At 26.1% G+C, this 6055-nt stretch overlaps 3 pseudogenes; all 3 read left to right on the top strand.

Moving 5' to 3' along the window:
* Positions 1-1654: 1654 nt before the first annotated feature.
* Positions 1655-2394, top strand: LOC109860750 (annotated as a pseudogene).
* A 630-nt stretch (positions 2395-3024) lies between these two features.
* Positions 3025-3872, top strand: LOC109860749 (annotated as a pseudogene).
* Positions 3873-5088: 1216 nt separating this feature from the next.
* On the top strand, positions 5089-5684 carry LOC109860748 (annotated as a pseudogene).
* The last annotated feature ends 371 nt before the right edge of the window (positions 5685-6055 follow it).

The following is a 6055-nucleotide window of genomic DNA, read 5'->3' as shown; positions in this document are numbered from 1 at the left end:
TTTTTAACATTTTAATTTTTTCAATAAAATAAATAATAACTAAAACATACTTTATTAAAAAGAAATGAATAAAATAAGTAAGCTAAATCTCCAAAGCTTTTAGGTTCATACCCTAACAATAGAAGAAAATTCTCTTATTTAAATGATATGCCTGATAAAAAGATTATTTTGATAGAATAAATTATATACATCTTAAGTATTTTCATTATTAGTTACGCTGCTAAAACACATTTTAACAATAAACTACCAAAATCAAAAATATAAATTAAACTTTATATTAAATAGATTTGAACTATTACTAGTAAATTCAAAAATTACTGTGCTCTATATACTTTAATATAAATTATAATTAAGACTTTCCTAAAAAATTTTTATTTTTACCAAACCCAAATTAATTATAAAATTAACTTATTTTCTAATTTAATGCTTTTACCATCACTATTAATAAGATCATTAATAACCATTGCATTATCTAACGTAATTCAAATTTGATTTATTATAGAAATTAATAACTTTATATTTATTAGTTATGCACTTATAACAATCAAAGAAAAAAAATTATATTCACCTACTTTCTCTCATCCAAGTTCTAGCTTCCTTAATTATATTATTTTCAATAATTATTAACCCCATTATTTTAACATCAAGTCACTCTATACTTATAGTATCTCTATTCTTAAAAGTAGGTATTCCACCATTACATTTGTGAATGACCTCATTATCCAAATTTATAAACTGATATACTCTTACACTATTATTAACATTGCAAAAACTGCCACCTCTTATCATTTTTTGTTTAACAGAAATTACAAATATATTCTTCATAGTATTAATAATGATAACAATAATCATCTCTCCTGTCTCTATAATCAACATTAAGAGAATAAAAATATTAATTACATACTCCTCAATCAATCAAACAGGATGAATTATTATACTTATTTATCTTAAAAATCAACTATGATTAATATATTTTATATATTACTCTGTAATCGTATTTATAATTAATCTAATATTAAATAAAACTAAAATCTCTTTAAAATTTTTCCAACACACCCTCAAAAAATTTAATTTAATATTCACAGTTATAATAATAAATTTATCAAGAATGCCCCCATTTTCCTTTTTTATATTCAAATGATTCTCAACTTACATTCTTATTATAAATTCAAACATTAAAATACTAATTATTATTCTTCTCCTAAACTCATTATTAATAACATTTATCTATATTAAAATAATATCATGATCCTTATTCATAATAAAATTTAAATCCAAACTAATATACAAGAAATCAAACTTTAATTTTAATAATTACATTTTTATTATTTTAACACTATTTACTCCCATTATTATAATACTGTAAAGATTTTAAGTTATTCAAAACTATAAACCTTCAAAGTTTAAAAAATAAACATTTTATAAATCTTAAACATTTTAATCTTAACAAATATCTTTAAATTTGCAATCTAAAATTTTTTATATAAAATATAAAATGTCAATTAAAAATACATTAACTAATATTAAATCTGATGACTAATGCTAGAAAATTTACATCTCTTAAATAAATTTACAATTTATTACTTAAATCAGACATAGCATTATATACAAGTAATTATTATGAACAAATGACTATACTCAACAAATCACAAAGATATTGGAATTCTATACTTTATATTTGCTATATGAGCAGGTATAATTGGATCATCAATAAGAATAATTATTCGAATTGAATTAGGGTCATGTGGATCTATCATCAATAATGACCAACTATATAACTCTATTGTAACAGAACACGCATTTATTATAATTTTCTTCATAGTCATACCATTTATAATTGGAGGATTTGGAAATTTTTTAGTCCCCCTAATAATTACATCACCAGATATAGCTTACCCTCGAATAAATAACATAAGATTTTGACTCCTACCCCCATCAATTATACTACTAACCCTAAGAAGATTTATTAACTCAGGTGCTGGAACTGGTTGAACAGTGTACCCCCCCTTATCCTCAAGAATTTTCCATAGAGGAGCCTCAGTAGATTTAGCAATTTTCTCACTCCATATTGCAGGAATTTCATCAATCATGGGAGCTATTAACTTCATCTCCACAATTATTAACATAACCCACAAAAATTTCTCAATGGATAAAACTCCACTTATAGTATGATCTATTTTATTTACAGCAGTTCTACTTCTTCTTTCCCTTCCTGTATTAGCTGGGGCAATTACAATACTATTAACAGATCGAAACCTTAATACCTCGTTTTTTGACCCATCCGGTGGGGGAGACCCAATTCTTTACCAACATTTATTCTGATTTTTTGGACATCCAGAAGTTTATATTTTAATCCTACCAGGATTTGGAATAATCTCCCACATCATTATAAGAGAGAGGGGAAAAAAAGAAACATTTGGATCTTTAGGAATAATTTATGCAATAATAGCTATTGGATTCCTGGGATTTATTGTATGGGCCCACCACATATTTACAGTCGGAATAGATGTAGATACACGAGCCTACTTTACTTCAGCAACAATAATTATTGCCGTACCCACAGGAATTAAAGTTTTCAGATGAATTACTACATTACATGGAACTAAAATAAATATAAACTCCACCCTACTATGATCATTAGGATTTGTATTTATATTCACCATAGGAGGACTAACTGGAATTATATTATCAAATTCATCAATTGATATTGTATTACATGACACATACTATGTTGTAGCCCACTTCCATTACGTTATTTCAATAGGGGCTGTATTCTCAATTATTGCAGGATTTATTCACTGATTCCTCCTTATTACTGGTTACACCCTTAATAACTTCTTACTTAATATTCAATTCCTAACAATATTTATTGGTGTAAATATAACCTTCTTCCCACAACACTTCTTAGGGTTAAGAGGTATACCTCGTCGATATAGAGATTACCCAGATTCTTTCCTATCATAAAATATCATTTCTTCTATAGGATCCTTAATCTCAATTATAAGATTACTTCTACTAGCTTTTATCATCTGAGAGTCCTTAGCATCCAAACGTAAAATCATCTCTATATTCCACCAAAATTCATCTATAGAATGAATACACTCATACCCTCCAATATTCCACAGTTATAATGAAATCCCATCAACAAATTAATTTAATATGGCAGAATAAGTGCTATGGTGTTAAATACCATATATGAAATTTAAATTTCTATTAAAAATCAACACGTGAATTTTAGGACTCCAAAACTCCAATACTCCAATCTACGATATAATAATCTTTTTCCATGATTTCACAATAATAATTTTAATTTATATTACAACACTAATCTTTCTAATTATAATATCTTTTAGAATAAACAATTCTACTAACCGTTTCTTCTTGAAGGAAATATTATTGAAATCCTATGAACTATTATTCCTATGATTACACTAATTTTTATTGCAATTCCATCCATTAAAATTCTATACCTCACTGATGAAATATTAATAAATAATATAACCATTAAATCACTAGGTCATCAATGATTCTGATCATATGAATACTCCGACATTAAAAACTTAGAATTTGATTCTTTCATAACTAATGAAAACAATTCATCATTCCGTTTATTAGACGTTGACAATCAATGTATCATCCCTTATAATTACCCAATTCGAATATTAACTACATCAACAGATGTAATTCACTCTTGAACTGTACCATCTTTAGGAATTAAAATAGATTCTACTCCAGGTCGACTTAATCAATCTATAATTTGAATAAACCGACCAGGTTTATTTTTTGGACAATGCTCTGAGATCTGCGGAATTAACCACAGTTTCATACTTATTGTAGTTGAATCAACAAGAATTAAAAATTTCAAAAAATGAATTTTATCTAACTCATAAACAATATTATTATGTTAATACATTAAATGACTAAAAACGTAAGTTTTGATTTTTTAAATCAACTAATAGTAAAATAACGATTACTTTTAATGTAAGAATTAGTTTATAAAAACATTAAATTGTCAATTTAAAAATATTAATTTTAATATTCTTATATTCCTCAAATAGGACCTTTATATTGAGTTCCATTATTATGCTTAAATATACTTCTATTATACTTTGTTATTTCTTCAATTCATTACACTGTTATAATCTCCCCTAAAAAATCACAAAAAAAATCTTTTAAATCTAATAATAAATGATCTTATTCTTACTAATCATTTTATCAACAAATAAATCAAATTTTACGTTACAATTATGATAATAAATCTATTTAGAGTATTTGATCCATCTACTTCCAATTCACTTTCATTAAATTGAATAAGAATAATAATTTTTATACTTATAATTCCTATAACATTTTGATTAATTCCTTCACGAACTTATATGTTAATCAACTTAATTACATCTTTCATCTTCAAAGAATTTAAAACCCTATTACAATATTCATTTTCTAATATCATCCTATTTTATTCCATATTTTTATTTATTTTATTCAACAATTTTATAGAGTTATTCCCCTATGTTTTTACAGCTTCAAGACATCTATCTTTAAGATTATCATTATCTTTAAGTCTATGGATTAGAATTATCTTTTATAGATTAATTAATTTTTTTAATGAAATAATAGCACACCTAACTCTATCAGGAACTCCATCAGTATTAATACCATTTATAGTTATTATTGAATCAATCAGATTAATTATTCGTCCATTCACTTTAGCAGTTCGATTAACAGCTAATATAATTGCAGGTCATCTATTACTTACTCTTCTTGAATCAACAGGACAAGAAATCTCTTTTTTTATTATTTTAGCTATTATACTTATAAGACAAATCCTATTATTTATTCTTGAAATCTCCGTATCAATTATCCAAGCTTACGTATTTTCGATCCTGTCTGTACTTTACTCCAGAGAATTATATGATAAATAATCAACCCTTTCATTTAGTGACCCCAAGGCCATGACCCATTTTAACCTCCTTAAGAGTTATAAACAATTTAATTTCAGTAGCAGCATGATTTAATAAAATTAACACATTAGTATTACTATCTATTCCTTGTACAGTAATTTGTGCAATTCAATGATGACGCGATGTAACCCGAGAATCCACTTATCAAGGATTTCATACTTTATGAGTTTATAATGGATTACGATTAGGTATAATCTTATTTATTATTTCAGAAGTACTTTTTTTCGTATCTTTTTTTTGAGCTTACTTCCACTCATCTTTATCTCCATCTATAGATATTGGACAATTATGACCTCCTCTTGGAATTAAACCTTTTAATCCTTATAACATTCCTCTATTGAATACAATTATTCTTGTATCATCAGGTATCTCTATTACTTGAACACACCACTCAATTCTTAATAAAAATTTTACCGAAAGAAAGACAAGAGATTATTTATCACAATCTTGCTTGGAATATACTTCACGTGCCTCCAAGTTATTGAATACTTAGAATCCCCTTTTACTATTTCTGACTCAGTTTACGGATCCACATTTTTTGTAGCTACAGGATTCCATGGACTACATGTCATTATTGGAACCTTATTCCTTATAGTATGTCTCAATCGACTTATTATAAACCACTTTTCTTCTTACCATCACTTTGGGTTTGAAGCAAGAGCATGATACTGACATTTTGTTGATGTAGTGTGATTATTCTTATTTATCTCAATCTACTGATGAAGATATTAACAAACTTATATAGTATAAATAAAATTACATTTAACTTCCAATTAAACAATTTAGGTAATAAACTAATATAAGTATATAATGATCTCAATTATTATTATAATAATAATCTTATTAATGATTCCCATAGCCCTAATAACAATAAATCTAATATTAACTAAAAAATCACAATCACGAGAAAAAAAATCACCTTTTGAATGTGGATTTGACCCCTTATCTATTAGACGAATCCCTTTTAGGAGACAATTTTTTCTCATTGGTTTAGTCGGGTGACACTCTATTGACCACAGTACGATTCGACACCGCTCGATTCGACACAGATTTATTCGACACCAAATTATTCGACACCGTACGATTCGACA

Source organism: Pseudomyrmex gracilis, unplaced genomic scaffold (genome assembly GCF_002006095.1).
Source record: "Pseudomyrmex gracilis isolate BER0280 unplaced genomic scaffold, ASM200609v1 scaffold_463, whole genome shotgun sequence".
In the NCBI taxonomy this organism is placed as follows: domain Eukaryota; kingdom Metazoa; phylum Arthropoda; class Insecta; order Hymenoptera; family Formicidae; genus Pseudomyrmex; species Pseudomyrmex gracilis.
The sequence above is the reverse complement of the archived record's forward strand: the minus strand, read 5'-3'. Positions and strand labels throughout refer to the sequence as shown.